The sequence below is a fragment of the Rutidosis leptorrhynchoides genome, chromosome 1 (genome assembly GCF_046630445.1).
Source record: "Rutidosis leptorrhynchoides isolate AG116_Rl617_1_P2 chromosome 1, CSIRO_AGI_Rlap_v1, whole genome shotgun sequence".
Lineage (NCBI taxonomy): Eukaryota > Viridiplantae > Streptophyta > Magnoliopsida > Asterales > Asteraceae > Rutidosis > Rutidosis leptorrhynchoides.
This window is the reverse complement of record NC_092333.1, coordinates 641,378,938-641,401,697: the sequence shown is the minus strand read 5'-3', so window position 1 is coordinate 641,401,697 and position 22,760 is coordinate 641,378,938. Positions and strand designations below refer to the sequence as shown.

Sequence of the window (22,760 nt, the reverse complement as noted above, 5' to 3'; positions counted from 1 at the left end):
TTGTCTAATTGTTGGTTTCACATGTTTGTTGACTATCTAGGGCTGCTAAGAGCTGAATTACTATGTGTATATACCAATAGTATATACGTCTAGGAGCTGGGTATTGTAATAGTACGAATACGGTTGCATACGAGTAGAATTGTTGATGAAAATGAATGAGAATGCAATTGTTAGCATTTTTGTTAAGTAGAAGTACTTTGATATGTGTCTTGAAGTCTTTCAAAAGTGTACTAATACATCTAAATACACTACATGTATATACATTTTAACCGAGACGTTAAGTCATCGTTAGTCGTTACATGTAAGTGTTGTTTTGAAACCTTTAAGTTAACGATCACATTTAATGTTGTTAACCCATTGTTTATTATATCTAATGAGATGTTAAATTATTACATTATCATGATATTATGATGTATGAATATATCTTAATATGATATATATACATTAAAATGTCGTTACAACGATAATCGTTACATATATGCCTCGTTTCAAAATTCTTAAGTTAGTAGTCTTGTTTTACATATGTAGTTCATTGTTAACATACTTAATAATATATATAATTATAATTTTATCATGTTAAATATAGTGTAACAATATCTTAATATGATACATATGTATTTAGTAAGACGTTGTAATAACGATAATCGTTATATATATCGTTTCGAGTTTCTTAACTTAGTAGTCTCATTTTTATGTATATAACTCATTGTTAATATACTTATGGAGATACTTACTTATCATAATCTCATGTTAACTATATGTATATCCATATATATCGTCATGTCGTTTTTTACAAGTTTTAACGTTCGTGAATCGCCGGTCAACTTGGGTGGTCAATTGTCTACATGAAACTCATTTCAAATAATCAAGTCTTAACAAGTTTGATTGCTTAACATGTTGGAAACACTTAATCATGTAAATATCAATTTCATTTAATATATATAAACATGGAAAAGTTCGGGTCACTACATCGTCGATGTTTCTTCGCGAGATTGGTCTTGCCCATTGCCAGTTACATTCCACACTTTCAATACCTTTGGATAGCCGATCACCAACTCTTGCATCTTTATGAAGTTCCAATTGAAAAAGTCTCGGAAATTTTTCTTTCAACCTGTGATTACCTAACCAAAATTCCTTCCAAAAAAGAGTATCTGAATCGTTACCAATTTCACGTGTAAAAGAGTCAGCGAAATGCAAGCCATATTTTGATAGACTAGATTCCACTTCTCTGATATAATACCAAATCGAGCACGAAGTATTATTAGATGTTACTCCCAACCCCCCTTCCGGCCCATAAATGCTACCAATTATTTTGACCCAAAAAGCATCTTTTTCAACACGAAAACGCCACCACCATTTAGAAAGTAAAGCGAGATTTTTTGCTTCTAAAGAACCTATGTTTAGTCCCCCCGCCTCGTATGGTACAAGAATATCGTCCCATTTTACCCAAGCCATTTTAGTTTGATCCTCAATCCCCGACCCGCCCCAAAAGAACTTACGGCGAAGACTCTCAAGAAGGTTGATGACACATGTAGGAGTCCGAAATAGTGAAAAGTAGTACAACGGTAGGCTTGAGAGGACCGATTTGATTAAGGTTAACTCTGTATTAGTTAATGAATTAACTTGACCAAATCTTTAAATTTGGATGTAATTATCATTATTTAACCAAGTCATATGTTGGGCAACATATAAATGTTTTTTATTGATCAAATCTTTAAAAAAAAATTATTTTTAAGTTACTTTCAAAATATTTATTCTACTCCGTATTTTACAGATACAATGTAGATACCTTTTGACAATCAGCGGTATATGGGTCAACCGGGTTCATCGACACTTGCGTGCATGTCGAGTATGTATTAAACATGTTTTTTTTACTTGTAACTTTTAGTTGTATAAGTGTGCGAATGATTAAATGTAAAGAAATGCACATGAATGGTGTTATACTTAATCCTTTGCATAACAACCGAATCAACCATACTAATACATACTTTCGTTTATTTTGTCTTTAAAGTTATACTTGAGTTACAAATGAAACAAATACACATGGAGCATGTTTGCATAATTGTAACTGATGTTTAACAACACTAAAAAATTGTCAACTAATTTATAAATTGTTCTCTTTAACAACCGTGCAACACACGGGTTCAAAACCTAATAAAAATATATAAAAAAAATTTTAAAGAGCCTACACTTCTTCGTCTTGAATTATGCTAAATATCCACGAAAACCATAACTAGCTTGGATTGGCGAGGTGAAGACAGCCCCCCACTATCGGCGTGTTTTGATTGGCGATGTGAAAACGAGTGGAACACGAATCTGTTGGGAGTTCTCTGACAAAAGCTGCATTTCTCTCCTGTTTTACTCTCTTCTTCCCACTGTCACCCGCGTGATCACCGTACTCTTACTTCATCCACGTGATCACATGGGCCACGTGATCACCGTACCCTTCATTACTTCACAAAACACTAGTCTTCCAAAGTTCAACACATTCAAACAACATTCTCTAAAAACCCCAATTTCACATACCCAGATCCGTTATTATTTTGGGTCAAGGTAACAGCTCTCTTACTTATTTTTTTCTTCTTGTACTAACTATTACTCTGGGTTTGCTTCAAAAGTGTTGATTCTGCTTGTTTTTGTAAAGATTACGCTAATTTTACCGGGTTTATGAAATCTAGGTCATAGCCTGTTTATATCTTTATTTTTTCATGATTGTATTTTGAGAAGCAATTTTTATACTTTATTTTTTCTTCTACATTTTGGGTTTATGTTGTTGTTGTATGTAATTATAGCAGTATGTGTTCATGTAGGGTTTTTAAGGATGTGAGTCTGTAATTAGGGTTCTGATAAGTGCTAATTGATCTGATTTTGACTTAAATGTGATGAAATTAGCAGAGGAAAATGGGTGTAATTTCAAGAATGTTATTTCCATCATGTGTAAACATGTGTGTTTGCTGTCCTGCCTGAGCTCACGTTCAAGGCAACCTGTGAAGAGATACAAGAAATTACTAGCTGAAAATTTTCCTAAATCGCCTGTTAGTACTTTTTTTCATTATATAATGAATTACATTCTTGTTCAGTTTCTGTGTCATGAATCATGAATGAAGTCATTTTAATATTATTTGAAAATGAAGTTATACTTTTGGTGCAGGGAGGTTCTGTGAACGATCGGATAATTGCAAAATTGTGTGAATATGCTGCTAAAAATCCTTTACTTAGTCCGAAAGTGAGTGATCTTTTTCCTTTTGTTTTGATTTATTGACATGCAATAACTCGTGTTAGTAAAATTATTGAAATTTTGGTGTGTGTAGATTGCAAAGTATCTTGAGGAACGTTATTAATGGAGTTGCAGTTAGGTCATGTTCAACTGGTCAGTGTTGTCACCGAAGTGGTAAGTTGATCTGCATGTGTAAAAGAGCAAATGCAAGTTTTTTTTTTTTTTAATTCAAATAACTTGTATTGAAAGTGTTAATAGAATCTATGCATCTTATTTGTAGTTGAAATAATGCCATTTTCTTCTAACCTAATTTTTAGGGTCTATTCTGCCGTTAACTTGCTGAATGTTTCTACTGAACTTTTACAAGATTCCAAAGGAGATACAGATAAGATAATTGGTTGTCAAACCCTTACAAGATTCATCTATAGTCAGGTGATTTTTTCTATAATTTTTGTAATAATTATATGGTAAGATATCCCGTGGATCAGTCGGCCAAAGTTCGAAACCGTAGCAATTTTTTTGGGCAAAAAATGGAGGTTTTGGGGCAGAAAATGAAGTTTTGGGGGCAAAAAATGGAGGTTTTTAGGCAAGATTTAGAGGTTTTTTGGCAAAATTTGAAGGTTTGGGGGCAAAATTTGGAGAATTTGGGGCAAAATCGAAAAATCCAAAATTTTTCCACTAAAATTTCAAAATCGAATGGAAGAAGTTGCCCCCCCCCCCCCCCCCCCCCCCCCGGGGGGGCCCCTTCATAAAAACCCCCCTGTGCTACGTAACGTTAGACATGGTTCTCTGCAGGTGGATGCAACTTACACGCACAATCTTGAAAATTTATGTGTGTTTTGTTTACTGTCATAAGATGGAAGCAGAAGAAGTGCGTATAGAGTTATTTGAAACATTCATGCCAGATGGTGCAATGTTTGGTCCAGAATCTATGCTTAATTTGAATCACTCTCATAGAGTTTTGCTCATTCGAAAGAATCTGTTTCTTTTGAGACGGATTACCCTGCCAATTCATTACTTGAGGATGATGCAAGCAGTGAATAATCTGTTTTGGATCTATCCCGCTTTGTAACTATATCTCCAACACCAGGCTCCATGTCCCATGCTATTAGCAAAGACAACTTCTTGAATCGGTAACTCCTCTAATCACCTGTTCATTCTTGAATCGGTAAATTCTTGATTGTGGAAGTTACTGTACTACCTACATGACATTGGTTGGACAAATGGATCAAATTTTACACTTTTCTACTTTTGTTTTCTTTTCTTAATTATTTGGAGAGTACAAAACGGTTGTACTTAATTCTTTTTTCTTCAAGTCCTATTTCTTTTTTCTTTTGTTTTCTTGAAGATCCATATCATAACTAGATAATATACAGTTATGTTTATATATATATATATATATATATATATATATATATATATATATATATATATATAGGGGCAGGATCAATGGGGAAGTAACCAATCGGGGGAAGCAAATTTTTTTTTTTTCCCCGTTTTTTTTGGAATTTTTTATTTTTCTGGCATCAAGATCACACGAAAATATGAACATTTAGAAGAGACACTTCGTGATGAATGTTATTATTTAGGCGGGAAAACGATTGAAAAAAATAACATTCAAGATAATATTGTTCGTGAAGAATATGAACGTTTTTTTCCATGTTTTGTGAAGTAAAATTTAGCCCGATTTAGAGTTTAGGGTTTAGGGTTTGATGTTTTGGGTGTATTCCATAAACCCAAAACACCAAACACCAAACCCTAAACCCTAAACCCTAAACCTTAAACCCTAAACTCTAAACCGTTAGTGTTAAAAACTCAATCTAAATCCTAAATCTAAACCCTAAATCTAAACCCTAAACCCTAAATTTCTAAACCCTAAATTTCTAAACCCTAATATCTAAACCCTATAAACCCTAATATCTAAACCCCAATAGCTAAAACTTCAATATACGCTCGAAAAACACGATAATTGTTATATATTACTTCTTCGAGCGTTTTCCCGCCAAAATAAAAACATTTATCACAAAGTGTCTCTACTAAATGTTCATATTTTCATCTCATCTATAATGTTCGTGAACAAAGTTTTTTCAAAAAACGAAAAGAAAAAAAAAACAGTTTTTGCTTCCCCCCGCTTGGTTACTTCCCTCTTGATCCTACCACTATATATATATATATATATATATATATATATATATATATATATATATATATATATATAGAGAGAGAGAGAGAGAGAGAGAGATTTAATCAAGCATCAAGATCACATGAAAATATGAACATTTAAAAAAGACACTGTGATGAATGTTATTATTTTGGCGGGAAAACGCTCGAAGAAAAAAATGAAAACATGCATCATGAGTAATATTATGCTTCTGAGTTTTTTTTTTTTAGGGTTTAGTAATTAGGGTTCAAAAATTAGGGTTTAGCTATTAGGGTATAGCAATTAGGGTTTAGGGTTTAGAAATTAGGGTTTAGATTGAATTTTTAACACGAACGGTTTAGAGTTTAGGTTTAGGGTTTTGGGACTAAACCCAAAACATTAAACCCTAAACCCCAAACTCTAAATCGGGCTAAATTTTGAAAAAAAATTCATATAAGATGAAAGAAAACAACGTTCCAAAAATATTATTAGGAATAACATTACGCATGATGAATGTCATTAATTATTTTTCTTCGATCGTTTTCCCGTCTAAATAATAACATTCTTCACAAAGTGTCTTTTTTAAATGTTCATATTTTCACCTAAACTTGATGTCTCAAATTTTTTTTCGAAAAAAACGAAAAAAATTTATTTTCCCCAAAAAAAGTGTTTCCCTCTTGATTATGACCATATATATATATATATATATATATATATATATATATATATATATATATATATATGAAGAAGATGTATATTGAACTATAAGTTCTATGTGTATTATATCAGTACATTGTGCCTTCTATTTATAGAAGGTATTATTACATAAACCATCCCTGAACTATAACTAGAATCTAGCCTTATATAAATGATTGTTTAATATTCCCCCGCAAGCTAAGGGCGAGAAACGACCTGCAGCTTGGATCAAACCCTTACAAGATTCATCTATAGTCAAGTGATTTTTTCTATATTGTTTTTTAAAAAACAAGATGGTATGATATCCCGTGGATTAGTCGGAAAAATTTTCGGAACCACGGCTATAAAAAAAGGTGGTACTTTCATATGCTATGTAACGTTAGACATGGTTCTCCGCAGGTGGATGCAACTTACACGCACAATCTTGAAAATTTAGTTCCAAAGGTTTGTATGCTCGCCCGTAAACCTGAAGGAGATGATGAAAAAAGCGATTAAGGGTAGCAAGCATGCAATGCCTTTCAGCCATTGTACATGATTAACAAATGGTTCATATGTGATTCAGTTTTACAACCCATTTTTTTTTTTTTTTAATTTTTTTTTATTTTTAATTTTTTTTTTTTTTGTTAAGTTTGGAAAACAATGTCCTTTTCTTTGTCTTTAGATAACACATTAAAAAATGCAGATTTAAGTTCTCACATATGTTTGATGAATTCAACGACGTTTGCCAATTTCCACCACTTATTTGATTTTGGTATAATTTTTGTTGCAAATATAATAAAGTACATTTGTGACTATATTAAAATTGCTTCGTGTGAACTCCAACAATGCAGATTGTAAATATCACTTTGAGTAACTACGAGTCCAAGACGACCCGCGAACAAGACAATGAGCGAGGAGAAGCACATTATAATTGGGTTGATGAAGTGGTTAGCTGTGAAGGACGGAGGGCTATAAATGAAGTTGATTCTAGCTACGTGACCATAAAATGACGCACAAAAAAGAAAGATCTTTCCCTTTTGACTAGGTTATCTTTTTTCTTCCCTTTTATGAAAATTCCGTACTTCGATAAAACATGTGAATCTGTTTTTTTTAAGTTGTTTCTTTGCATATGGTACAGAGAATAGACCGAAACACCAAAAATATAGGCTCAAATTTACATTCAACCTAGGTAAGGCACCAACTCTTTCCCTTTTGACTAGGTTATCTTTTTTCTTCCCTTTTATGAAAATTTCGTACCTCGATAAAACATGCGAATCTGTTATTTTTAAGTTGTTTCTTTGCATATGGTACAGAGAAGAGACTGAAAGACCAAAAATATAGGCTCAAATTTATATTCAACCTAGGTAAGGCGCCAACAACCTTGCTGTAAGAATGCTAGCTAAATCTTGGAATTATTCAGTGTTCCATATATGGAACTTGCTAAAGAGAGCTATACCGCAACAGCCCACTATTGGTTGAGATGACTCCAGCTTTTTCAATGCTGGTTGTCCACCACACCTTGTGGTTGGTAGCAATATCAAGGTTTTTCCCTGGAATGATTACAACTGAAGCTAAGTTTTTTTTGTAAGAAAGCTATTATTGAGGTCCTGAAAAATTCATAGATGGGTGAAGATGATAGCCGATGATATGTGTATTTCAATTTAAGATTAGTATTTTAGGTTTAAAAAAATATTTTAATCTCTTAATTTTTTTTCTTATATTTTGAATAGGTTTTTCTGAAGCTAAGATTAAATTGAGGTTATATATATTTGAAGTTTTTTGCTCTCCCAAACAGATATGAAGTATCGATTCATTTTTATTTTAGTTAAATAATGATTTGGTTATATATACTCTCTTAGTGATAATGAATATGTATTTATTTTACAGTCAGCTTCAAAAATGGATTTGTTGTTGTAATCATTAATTTGAGAAAAAGGGAATATCCTTTGGAACTGCCTGAAAATGAAAAAAATGGATAGAAAAGTCGGAAATGACACCAAAGAAGGTTTTGGAAATTAGCCAGGAACAGTTATGTTATACCTTGCTTGCTAATTTCCAAAACTATCTTTGGTGTCGTTTCCGACTGTTCTCTCCATTTTTTTTATCTTCAGGCAATCTTGAAGGATATTCCCCTTTTCTTAGGTTTGTGATTGCAACATCAAGTCTATGTTTGAAGTTGACTGCAAAATAAATAAATATACATTTTCACTTAAAGAAAATATAACCAAATCATTATTTAACTGAATTAAAAACGAATCTATACTGCATATCTGTTTGGGAGAGAAAAAACTTCCAATATATATAACCTCAAATTAATCTTAGCTTCTGGAAAAACCTATTTAAAATATATAAAAAAAAAAGTTAAGAGATTAGAATACTTTTTAAAACCTAAAATACACATACCATCGGCTATCATCTTCACCTATCTATGAAGCTTCCATGACTTCGATAATAGCTTTCTTACAAAAAACTTAGTTTCAGCTGTAATCATTCCACAGAAAAAGATGGAACAACAGTCGGAAAAAGATAAATCTGTATTCAGGATGGTTTCTCAGAAAAAGAAAACACCGAGGCAGAAAAGAAACATGCGTGGGGCTTGAAGAAATCTTCAAACTTTTTGAAATTAAGTTCTACTGCTGGAGAAATAGCACCTTTTAATGCAGTAAGCACCTGTCAGGCTGTCGTCACGTTTTGCGTATTTGTAGAGGTTACGAATAGGTGGTTTGGGCCGGTTGGATAGGGGGTCGAGTCATAATGTCCGATCTTATTGTTACAGACCGAAGTGGTCCGGGTTGACTGTTTACATGTCCAAACTTAATTGTTGTAAGTGATAATAAGTGTGGGATATATTAATACAAAATTCTTGTTTCTCTAATATTGAATTATTTGATGTTTATTGAATAATATGCCCGCAAGGTTTTGTGCCTTGAAAATGCGCTTTGGTGTCTCCTCGTCTGTTTAAAATTTTCTACACATCTTACTCATTTCCTCTTGAAGTTATATTTTATTTTACTTTTTTTGACGCGTTAGATGTTGAATGTAACCTAAATTTTACCCAATCTTATGTAAATGGTCGATTTCCATCTCCGATGATGTGATCTTTTTATCAAGTAAACTAGTACTGTATAATACGTGTTCCGTCCCTTGAAAGCTGCAACAATCTGAAGTGGCACAAGATGAGAATCTTTATCTTATTTTTTGTGTATAATATATATTTTATGTTTTATGATTGTGACAGGAACCATCTGTAATGAAGTTTATTCAGGATCAAATAACTCAATTGAATCTTCCTGATAACGATCTTTCAAATATTGAAGCTTTAGCTTATTATTTATGCCTAACACTCATTTCAATGCCTAGGGTGAGAATATGACATGCATCTTTTATTTTCTTTTTATAGTTATATAATGTCATATCTTACTTTAACTTACCGTTGACATTTTCGATGTATATTATTGCAGAATCCTAACGACAATCTTGTAGTTAGTATCTTCCAACTTCTCACTTTTGAAGATATCATTGGATAATAGCAATAGCAATGGTATGTGAAACTGCATTTTGGGACATTCGAATTTGTGATGTGAAACTGCATTTTGGGACATTCGAATTTGTGGAATAGTAAATTGTTGGGAGAAATTATGTAAGGCATGCTGTTCGCGGCGCACTGAAGATCGCTTCGTACGTTGTCAGCAGCAATGCTGGTGTTTGCTGCCAAGATGTATCAAATTCCAGATATTATTGATTTACTTAAACCAGTGTTTAAGCCTGATGTATGCTAACTCTGTAACCAAATAACCATCCAGGCTATATGGCCACCGACACACTTCCAGTGAAGGGAGCCACCCGGGTTCGATTCTTGGCACTGCCATCTCGATCAAAAAGGGAGCTCACCTGAGGTTGCTTTTCCTGGTAACCGTGAGGGTCGGCTTGCGGTTTACCCGGTGGTTTACTCGCTGCGTTGGGGCCAATGTGCCTGCTTCGTAGTTGGGGTTCCACCGTTAACAAAAAAAAAAAAAAAAAAAAAAAAAAACTCTTTAACCAAATAGTAACATTTATGGGAAATACAATTTATTCTGATAACTGTTTTCGTTGATGACCGTGATAATCAGGCGGCTAATGCGTTACTTGCTAAGTTGCAAGTGTTACCAAGGAACCTTCTAAATCATATGAGAAAATTATTGATATTTTAGTTGAGAAGTTATCTAGTGTTCAAGGTACAATTCTGATGAATCGTTTCTCTTGTTTATTGGTTTATGGTCTTTCTCTAGAAATGGCAAAATGGGTGCGTAAGGTTGCAAAAGTCGCTCCTCGGGATTACTCGGGTCAGGACTTTATAGGGAGTATGTCAGTATGATATAGCCGAAATGGACGATTTTATTTATGCGGTGTCGTCAGGTTGCAAGGCGTCAGAAACGGCTTATCAAGAGAGAACAATAGTTTTAAATTTATATTTAGCGGGGCTTAAATCGTAATACTCCTTATTATGAGTAAGGGAAGTATGACCTAGGGTTGTATTTTTAAGATATCAGTAGAATCGAACCTGTTTAAGATAATCCTAAAGTGAAGGAGTAGTGGTTTGTTACCTAATTTTGGGTTTTCTAATTTATAAGACAAAGTAAAGTAACTGCGATAAAATTTGTAATTCAGATAAGGTTAAAACAAACGCACACTATGATTTCATCAGTTACTTTGCCGAGATTGTGGAATGCTGGCTCATGAATAGGTAGTGACCTTGTATTCATTACACTGGTCCTAAACGCCCCTGTCATAAGACATGTCACTGGGTAATGCGTTAGGCTTGAAGATTCTGAATAGACAACGTCCCTTACCCCCGACGCCCGTGCAGTCTGACTACAGGCATACACGTTCAGACGGCTCATCCAATTGAGCGACTCGGTTGGGTGACATATTAACATTCCACAAAGGTCTAAACTTTCTTAAGGATAATAGAATACAGGGTTTGCCATATCCGAGAGACGTGATGTGTTTCGATGCTTTCGTTAATGATTAGGTTTAAAAGATAGTTATGCCTTTAAAAGAGTTCAACCATAAAGAACACCATGGCCAAGCCGGGTTTGACTTCCATGAACACGTTCGGTTATCCTAACGGTCCAATCCTTTATGTGTTTAAACAAACGGTTCCTTAATTAACTAAGAATCCCTCAAGCGGGGTGCAATGCTTGAGACCTCGTTATAGTGAAGTGTACTAATCAGCACTGACCGGGTTCCATGACCTTACTTAGCAAAGGTACAGCTTACAACAACCGTTGTGCTTCAGCGTGTACGTACGAAGTTTATATGCTTGGTGACTACACTAGCATGGTCTAGGACCGACAATGTACTATGGGTCTAGTTAGATGTTTCACTACGAAAGAGTCCTCAGTCGGAGTCCAAGGCTCGGTGGACTTACTACAACCGGTGTGCCTTAGTCAAACTTACGTTGTATCCGATAGACTTCTATTACCAAGGGGTGACACAGATAGTGTAATCTGAATCAGGGTTCGCGACTTCCCAATAACAGAGCCGATAACTACGTTCTATTAGTTGGAAAAACGATTGAGTTTAAAGCATAATCGGAAAGCATCTTGACAACATACACAAGCCATAATATTATTTCGGCATTATAACTGACTGCATCATAGCATAAACTAAAGATAACTACTCGCTAATCATGGCAACAACATCACAAAGCACAATAATAGAAAACATTATATAAAGACAAAGGATAGAAGTTCCAGTAGATTAAACGAGTTCTGAATACAAAAGTGACAACTTCAAACTCCAGACCGCTCTTAATACAATCTTCGGCGTTCTTCTCCGGGTACTAGGTTTCCCGTACGGAGTCGAAAACCTTGAAAGTATGACTAATATTGTAGAAAGAGAGAGAAAGAAGTGAATTGAAGTGTGTGTAAAAATGGATGACAAAAAGCCTTTAAATAGAAGTTGGTTTTGCCTGCAAACGGCGGGCAGGCCGTTCGGCAAGCCGTTTGCAGGGCCCGTTTGCAATGGTGGCCCGTTTTTTATGCCCGTTTGCTTGGGCCGTTTGGCAAGCCGTTTTTCATTATGGCAAGCCGTTTGGCAGGCCGTTTGGCAGGCCGTTTGGCTTGCTGATTTCACTGGGTCGTAACTTGATTTCCTTGATCGTAGCTTGGTTTCTTGTCTTTCACCGTTTTCGCTCTAGAATCTTCGTTTTAGCTCCGATTCTCTTGATTCTTTTTGCACCGTCTTAGTAATCAACTGATCTTCAATTTCAACCGATGAAGCGGGTATTTTGGCGATAAAGCTTGAAACTTTATTGTTTTTGGGCTTTAATGCCGGGGTGAAAACGTGACTTTTTAGCCGATATCAGAGTACTTGGAAACTTGGGGAGTACTCGGATGTTAACCAAGTTTGACTTTGACCTTTTGACTAAATTTCTGAGTTATCCCGACTGATTTTCCGAGTAAAATTCCGAGTTTTAGTCGAGTTTGACCAAGTTTGACCGAGTTGCAAAAAGCGAGTACTCGTCGAGCAATTCCGAATTATGCAACACTGTGGATGCGTTGGGTAATTGGTTTTGGTTGCTTCTAACTGAAGTAGCTATTGTAACAAAAAGAATAAATAATTAGTCTGCTGTGACTTTTAAAAACATTATTTATTATTATTATTATTATTATTATTATTATTATTTTATCCCTATATACTAAAAAACATGGACAGAATCGTCTTTTCAGTTAAATCCACTTGTCGTTTTGAGTATGCGTTCACACTACAACCGGCCCCTCAACTTTGCCTTACTTTTCAGAAAGACCCACCGAGTTTACATTTTTTCAGGGGTTGAAAGCGTAATTATATAATTTTATTAAAATAAAAGCAACTAACTCCACCCCAAATTTTAACGGGCCCTATCTTCTCGCTCGGTGAGAGTTAAATTTTTCCGAGACCACCGTTCAACTCGAAAAAATCTGATGAACACAACGCGACTAACTATACGCGAAACGAACATCGTTAAAAAAACACTAAATAGCGGGCCATATATTCTCGCTCGGTGCGAGTTAAATTTTTCCGAGACCACCGTTCAACTCGAAATAATTTTACGAACACAACGAGACTAACTATACGCGAAACGGACATCGTTAAAAAATACTAAATATTTCGGGCTGTATTTCATACATATACATACATGTCCAACAAACAACCAAACCTACTAGATATATTATGTACCAAATAACGTATATCCAAATTCGACCGCGCGTTGAATACAATCGCAGCAACGCGCGGTCGAATTTTTTTCTAGTTATTTATTATTATAACAATCTTAATTTCTTTTATTTACAAAGCTTTAGGCATCTATTGTTTATATATTTGTTTCATAAGCATTGGACCTGTTACAGATCGAACTCAAATTAACTTCTTATTTTAATGAATTTAAGATCAATAAATATTTTTTTTTCTTTTGTCTACTCTCGTAAGATGGAAGCAGTATTGTTGGTGCATTATAGTCCCCGAGTTCATTACGATCAAGTTGAAATGCTTTAACGTTAAACTTTCACTATTGGAATGCAACCGCACGGATGCATGAATGCATCCGTACGGGTACATTGGGCAACCGCACGGTTGCACGTGCTGTGTGTATATAATGGGAATTTCGGGTTCATTGTCAGGGTTACGTATCCTAACCTATCCTAAAGGTCCAAATCGATTCCCTGGTCTTCTAGTATTCGTTTTGGTCGATCTTTATTACCTTAAAGTCGATTATTACATTAAGATCAAAGTAATATTGTATGATTTGAGTATAAAACCCAATATCGAGTTTTTCCGCACTCGATATTGAAGATTAGATCGCTTAATCCTGTTTACACGATCCTACACGTATACAGTTATTTAAAACATTCATGACAGATGATGCAATGTTTGGTCCAGAATTGATGCTTAATTTGTATCACTCTCATAGAGTTGCTCATTCGAAAGAATCTATTTCTTTTGAGATGGTAACGTTTTGCATTGTGTCACATGTCTAATTTTTTTTTTCCTTTTCGGGATTTACTTAGCTGCTGTTAATTTATAGGATTAGCCTGCCAATTCATTAGGTGAAGATGATGCGAGCAGTGAATAATCTGTTTCGGATCTATCCCGCTTTGTAAATAAATCTCCAACATCAGGCTCCATGTCTCATGCTATTTGCGTTCGGCAACTTCTTGAATCGGTAATTCCATTAATCACATGTTCATCAATTTATCCTTTAAAGATTGCAACAATCCTGTTTCACTTTAAAATTCGATAGTTGAAGTTTGTGTACTACCTAAATGACATTGGCTGGACAGATGGATCAAATTATTCATTTTTATACTTTTTTTTTTCTCATTTCTTTTCTCTCAATTTTTTTTTTTTTTTTGGGCGAAAGAACGAATACTCGTATAGAAAAAAGGTCGTTTTCCAAAAGGAAAACTCCCTCGACAGGGAAAACAAAAGGATTCGGGGAAAACAGGAAGGCTCGCGTCTAGAAAGTAACCAACTAAACAAAAAACTATCTAAAAGCGAGTCCCCTAACATCGCGAACAAATTTTACAAACATATTAACCAAACAAAAACCGAAACATAGATGAAATATACAACCGATGAAACCAACTGAAGAAACACAAGACGGACCATAACAATCAACCTCGTGGACCCGCCCTTTTCAATTTTCCAATGACCGTCTCTTTCAATGAGTTTTTTCCGGACCGATTATCAATCTTGTAAGATAACACGTTAGCGGAACGATCACCCGGTGCGCTCTCCCCGGCCAACCGTGTCATCATATCATCGAAAGCCGCGAAAGCCTATGCGGACATATTGCCTCTTCCAATTGCCGATGAACTACAATCGCTTCCATCTTAAGCGCCCATAAACTGATGGGAAAATAATCACAACGGGCAATCTACAAAGCGGAAACAAACCCGTTTGACAAGCATTTCCCGACCCGTATGAACCCGTGAGGAAACTAACAAACAAGCTATATCAAAACCAACCCAAATCAGTCCCCAAATCAGTAGCAAATCAACTAATAACGAATAATCAAGCACACACAATACACGCGAGACTTTTTACGTGGAAAACCCCTCAAAATCGAGAGTAAAAAACCACGGGACTCGTAAGCCACTTAAATTCCACTATCATCAACAAGGAGAGCAATACAATAATCCTTCTCTAGATCAACTAGAGGTATACAACATCATCATACTCTTGAACAAGAACAATCAACAAGTATATGAAATAAATAAAGACAAAAGAGGAATAAATCACCCAAAAAACTGCTCTCTGCTCCAGCAGCAATAACTCGACCTACAGGCCTTTTTAGATGAATTCAACGGTTGAAAACCTTGGCACTGATGTCAGGAAGACACAGCCCAAAAATGAAGAAGATTCAACGGTCGGATTTCCGGGGATCGAAGGTTTTCTGGACTGCTGTAAGAAGTGACGAAATTGGGATTTTTTTTCTCTCTTTTTCTTGAACTCTCTTCACTCTTTGATAATGAAAACAGCTGCAACTTGATGTTTTAAGATGCCCTCCTATGCTTGACCAAGTCAACCAAGCAATGGGCCTAATTTTTTTGGGCTTGGGCTTGTTAATACTTACTCATATTTGGAAACCCAATAACAAAACCCAACAAATCTCCCCCTTTCCAATTATAAGGAAGGAATCGCCATCCCAGCGATCGAGCAACATACCTTGAGCTTCTCACTTGCTAAAGCCTTTGTGAACATGTCGGAACCATTATCATCGGTGTGAACTTTATCAAGTTCAAACGAACCATCTTCAAGACGTTCTCTAATCCAATGATACCGCACATCTATATGTTTTGTCCGCTTATGATACATAGAATTTCTAGCCAAATGAATCGCACTCTCATTATCACAAAGAACCACATATCGTGATTGCTTAAACCCAAGGTCTTGTAGAAACCTTTTCATCCACAATAGTTCTTTGCACGCTTCTGTTGCTGCCATATACTCAGCCTCGGTTGTAGACAATGCAACACACTTTTGTAACCTTGATTGCCATGAAACTGCTCCCCCTGCGAAAGTCATCAAATATCCAGAAGTGGATTTCATGTTATCTTTGTTTCCTGCCATATCTGAGTCTGTATAACCAACAAGCACCGGCTCTCCATTTCCGAATGTGATACCTAACTTTGAAGTACCTCGTAAGTATCTCATAATCCATTTAACCGCTTCCCAATGCTTCTTACCCGGATTTGACATAAACCGACTAACAACACTTACCGCATGAGCTATATCTGGCCTAGTACACACTATAGCATACATCAAGCTACCAACTGCTGACGCATATGGAACTATATCCATCTCCTCAACATCCTCCTTTGAAGTAGGACAATCTCTTTCTGTTAGCTTAAAGTTGTTTGTAAGAGGGGAACTAACAACTTTAGCATTCTTCATGTTGAATCTACTTAGCACCTTTTCAATGTATTGCTCTTGTGATATATGTAACGTCTTAGCACCTCTATCTCTAGAAATCCGAATGCCAAGAATCTGTTTTGCTGGCCCCAAGTCTTTCATAGCAAAAGACTTACTCAATTCTCGCTTCAACTGCGCAATTCTTTTAATATTTTTACCAACAATTAACATATCATCAACGTATAACAACAATATGATGAAATCATCATCACCAAACCTCTGAAAGAAAACACAATAATCTGAAGTTGTCTTTCGGTAGCCTTGCTTTCCTATAACCGACTCAAACTTCGTATACCACTGTCTCGGTACTTGCTTCAACCCATATAAACTTTTCTGAAGTCTACAAACATAATTTTCTTTACCCTTAACCCGAAAACCTTCAGGTTGCATCATGTAGATTTCCTTATCCAAATCACCGTGAAGAAAAGCAGTCTTGACATCCATCTGTTCAACCTCAAGATCAAGACTAGCAGCTAATCCAAGAACCACTCGAATAGATCCCATCTTCACAACCGGTGAGAAAATCTCATCAAAATCAATACCCTTTTTCTGGCTGAATCCTTTAACGACTAACCTAGCTTTGTACCTTGGTTGTGAAGTAAGCTCATCTGTCTTCACTTTGAATACCCATTTGTTTCTCAAAGCTCTCTTGCCTTTAGGTAACTTCACCAGCTCATAAGTATTGTTCTCATGCAAGGAATTCATCTCATCTTGCATAGCTTCACCCCACTCTTTCTTATGCTCATCTTTCATTGCTTCTGAATAACATTCTGGCTCTCCCCCATCAGTAACTAATACATACTCATCAGCAGAATATCTAACAGAAGGATGACGGTCTCGGGTAGACCGCCTAAGTGGGACAAATGGGGGCACATCTGGTACTGGAATCTCTACCTGCTCCGGAGCATAATCATCATCAGTACCATGTTCATCATTATGAACATCATCTCCAACATGTTGTGGAGTAACTGGATCCAAATCAACAAGATCAGCACTAGGTTGAGGAACTGAATCTGCCTTATCAACATCTTTTAACATCTGATCTTCTGTAAATACAACATCTCGGCTTCGTACGAGTTTCTTCTGAACTGGATCATATAACCTGTACCCAAAATCATCTTCACCATAGCCGAGGAATACACATGGCTTAGTCTTCATATCAAGCTTTGACCTCTCATCTTTGGGAACATGAACAAAAGCTTTACATCCAAAAACTCGTAAATGACGGTAAGAAACATCTTTGCCGCTCCAAACCCTGTTAGGAACATCAAAACGCAAAGGAACACAAGGGGTTAGATTAATAATATGAACTGCCGTATTTAAAGCCTCACCCCAAAAGGAATCGGACAACCCTGCATGTGAAAGCAAACATCTAACTCTCTCAACCAAAGTTCTGTTCATCCTCTCTGCTAAGCCATTCAACTGAGGTGTCTTTGGTGGAGTCTTTTGATGCCGAATACCATTCTCCTTACAATAAGCATCAAATCTGCCAATGTATTCACCGCCATTATCAGTCCGAATACACTTGAGTTTCTTCCCCGTTTGCCTTTCAACTAGTGTATGAAATTCCTTAAACTTTTCAAATACTTGATCCTTTGACTTTAAGGTATAAACCCACACCTTCCTGGAATGATCATCGATGAATGTAACAAAGTAGGAACATCCACCAAGTGTCCTAGTCTTCATAGGCCCACAAACATCCGAATGAACTAGATCAAGTATGTTCTCCATTCGAAAAGGAGAATGACTCTTAAACGCAACTCTGGTCTGTTTCCCTGCCAAACAGTGAGAACACTTACTCAAATCAATACCACTAACACCCGACAACACATTCTTCTTGAACAAGATAGACATCCCCTTTTCACTCATGTGGCCAAGTCTTTTATGCCACAACTCAGTAGAATCAACATTGTCCACTGCGTTAACAATGTTCTGGATGATCTTCGGACGCGTGATGTATAATCTTGAGTCTTTCTTGCCTCTTCCCACTATCATAGAACCAAGAGTTAGTTTCCAAATACCATTACCAAAACCGTTATAATAACCATCATTATCAAGAATGCCTGTTGAAATAACATTAAGTCTCATATCCGGAACATGTTTTACATTATGCAAAACTAACTCCATTCCCGTGTCAAATTTCAAACAAACATCTCCAATACCAACGATCTTTGATAACCCGGCATTACCCATCCTAGCAAATCCATAGTCACCTGGAGTGTAAGATGAGAAGTGATCTCTACAAATTGCAACATGACATGTAGCACCACTATCAACAATCCAACTCGTGTCATCATGAGTAAGATTGATCATATCATAATCAATACAAACAAAGAACTCATCTGTGATAGCGTTAACTTCAACCTTATCATCATCACCACCATCACTTTTCTTTTGTTTATTCTTGTCATATGCTTTTTTCTTCTCGTTCTTTAACTTTGGACAATACCACTTTGTGTGCCCCTTTTCATGACAATTATAACACTCAACATTAGCAAATTTACCTTTGCGTGAGCTGCTACGATGATTGCCTCTTTTACCCTGACCTCTACTATGACTTCTCCCCCGCGTTTCTGTGACCAAGATATCTGACTGTGAAGAGGAACCTTGTGACTTTCTTCTCATCTCTTCATTCAAAATACTACCCTTAGCCAATTCCATGGTGATAGTACCATTCGGTGCAGAGTTGGACAAAGATGTCCTAAAAGTCTCCCAAGAGTCCGGTAATGTACCAAGTAACCAGAGACCCTGAATCTCATCCTCAAACTTGATACCCATACCTGCAAGCTGATTTATAATACCCTGATATGCATTTAGGTGATCTATAATAGGAGTCCCATCATGATACTTCAAAGCCATCATCTGCTTAATTAAGAACAACTTGTTATTCCCAGTCTTTCGTTCATATAACTGCTCAAGCTTTTTCCATAAGGCTTTAGCATCAGTCTCCCCAGTAATATGATTCACAACATTATCATCAACCCACTGCCGAATATACCCACATACTTGTCTATGCAAAATTTTCCATTGAGCATCAGATTTTTCCTCAGGTTTATCCTCAGTAAAAAACAGGCAAATAATAATCTTTCACATAAAGAAGATCCTCCATTTTACCTTTCCAAACATGATAATTTGAACCATTTAAACTAATCATTTTACTTGTATTAGCTTCCATCTTTCACACAAGTCAAATCAAATAACCTAGCTCTGATACCAATTTGATGGGAAAATAATCACAACGGGCAATCTACAAAGCGGAAATAAACCCGTTTGACAAGCATTTCCCGACCCGTATGAACCCGTGAGGAAACTAACAAACAAGCTATATCAAAACCAACCCAAATAAGTCCCCAAATCAGTAGCAAATCAACTAATAACGAATAATCAAGCACACACATACACGCGAGACTTTTTACGTGGAAAACCCCTCAAAATCGAGAGTAAAAAACCACGGGACTCGTAAGCCACTTAAATTCCACTATCATCAACAAGGAGAGCAATACAATAATCCTTCTCTAGATCAACTAGAGGTATACAACATCATCATACTCTTGAACAAGAACAATCAACAAGTATATGAAATAAATAAAGACAAAAGAGGAATAAATCACCCAAAAAACTGCTCTCTGCTCCAGCAGCAATAACTCGACCTACAGGCCTTTTTAGACGAATTCAACGGTTGAAAACCTTGGCACTGATGTCAGGAAGACACAGCCCAAAAATAAAGAAGATTCAACGGTCGGATCTCCAGGGATCGAAGGTTTTCTGGACTGCTGTAAGAAGTGACGAAATTGGGATTTTTTTTCTCTCTTTTTCTTGAACTCTCTTCACTCTTTGATAATGAAAACAGCTGCAACTTGATGTTTTAAGATGCCCTCCTATGCTTGACCAAGTCAACCAAGCAATGGGCCTAATTTTGTTGGGCTTGGGCTTGTTAATACTTACTCATATTTGGAAACCCAATAACAAAACCCAACATAAACAAGTTTTGAATTGCGTCTCCGTACTCCCTGCATGAAAATTGAATGTTTTGTATATTCTACGTCCTATTTTGCCTGGTCAAGATTGTAAAATATGGCTCCAATTTTGGGTTGTAGGCAATAGAAGCAGCTGGTCAAGTGGCTGGAGCATCGCCTTCCATTCAGTGCGATGGCTGGCCAATGTGAAGGACTCGGTACAGATTCAAGGAAAAAGCTCTTCACTAGGCTTTTTTATGCAAATGGCGATGCAAAACTAAAAGACACGAGTGCCCCTGGTTATCAGAATTTAAATCTCATGAGGGTAATTCTTTTTTGTTGTGACCTTAGTTTGTGATCATTGAAGTTGTAGCTTTCATAACCGCTACTTGTTGTCCCCGGACTTGTTTTGTATATAGATTATGGGTGAACATGAGCCAGTTCGTGCTGGAACGAATGGTTTGAGCCTCCGGCCAGCCCTTTTGATAACTATATAAAAGCAGCTAGACATGTTTAGAGTATATGGATCTCTAGTTTGATAGAAGTGGTGATTCATGTTAGAATTTTAGATCAAATGTAAGAATTAACTTGGTTGACCCTTAAGGACTTGTAGTTGTTTGTCACTTGATGATTTAACTTTGTAACGCATGTGAAACTATGACTCATATGAGGTTTGACTCAGAATGTGTATTACATGCAACTTGCTAGGCTTATGAGCTCATGATTCTTTTATCTGAGTTTACAGTACTTACAAATCACGATCTCGATCTCATTCTGAATGATGCAATTAAATGGTATATTACATCTTTTTATTTGATTCAATCATGTTATGATTATATTTAAAACCCAAATCCCGCGTAGGATATATGCAAAACCCGATATTTATAAGTTCATGACAATTCATCAATCACTAATTGTTTCAAAGTACATAAATCATCTGGACTTGTATGTTTGTACAAGTCGACACTCTTGAGCCACAAGACGTGTAGAATCACACCATCAAATTAACGCTTCAGAATCATGTATGTTCTTGAACTCTATTTAACAAAGTCTCTTAAATTTTAAATCTGAACGGCAAAAAGGAGACATTTCTACAAGCTGGTTTCTTCAAATTTGCGATCAGTGTTCTTACATTCTGTCGTTGGTTTACCATTATTATCATTGATCAAGGTCATATATATGCTGCTTCTGCATCAATCATGGACTAATTGGGCTGGTAGAAGAACTCTTAAAAATCGGATTGCTTCTATTGTGGCGGCCTGCTTATGGATAATTTGGAGATATTGAAATGGAATCGTTTTATCGAATGTAAAATTCAAAAAAGGCGAAATGTTTGATATTATTAGATCATCTTCTTATTATTGGGTCGTTAATAGAGGTAAAGATAATATTATCTGGAACAATTGATTCTTGAAGCCGTTGTAATATGTTGTACATTATTTGTTTTTATCCTCTAGTCGCTGCCTAGAGGAATAATAAAAGTTGCTTTTCCGTTCAAAAAAAAAAAAAAAAAAGATAAAAACAATCGTTATAATTAAAATTAAAAATTATATTCCCCGGTCTATAAAAGGAAGAATACACATACACAATACTATTTATATATGTCCCAAATTAAATTTTCTTACTCAAAATAACACTAACATGTTGCTGAAACTCTATTTCTACCATTTATATATTTGGAAGTTAGTAAAACATTCATTCATAATTTCATCTATCACTTATTTTGTTAAAGAAGTTGATTAATTCGTAAGAAGGACAAAATAGATAATTTAATAATATATATTTTGTTATAATATGAGTACAAAAAGTCATATAAATGATAAATTTTAGTCAACTTTGTATAGCTTGCATAGTAATATTTTATACTATAAATAGGCATGTATGGTAGCCATTTAATGGTGTACCATTTCTCTTGAAATATCAATATCAATATTTCTTCTCTCTTTGTTCTTATATATTGTTACATATTTAAGTAGTTAATAGGTCACTAAAGGTAGTTATAAGCCTACTGAATTATAACACGTTATCAGCACGAAGTGCTCCGTATAATCAAGGTTTATCTAAGCAAGCACACGTCACTAATCAAGGTAAGAAATTATCTAACTTTTATTAACTTCACTAACATTTATATTTATGTTATTTAAGTTATATATGGTCGGTTATACCGCCTGAATTATATTTCTGTAATCTAACTTTTATTAACTTCACTAACATTTATATTTATGTTATTTAAGTTATATATGGTCCGGTTATACCGTCTGAATTATATTTCTGTAATCTAACTTTTATTAACTTCACTAACATTTATATTTATGTTATTTAAGTTATATATGGT

The 22,760-nt window shown here is 35.6% G+C and overlaps 1 pseudogene; it reads left to right on the top strand.

Annotated features, from left to right (window-relative positions):
• Positions 1-2,901: 2,901 nt before the first annotated feature.
• Positions 2,902-20,942, top strand: LOC139849355 (uncharacterized; annotated as a pseudogene).
• Positions 20,943-22,760: the final 1,818 nt, after the last annotated feature.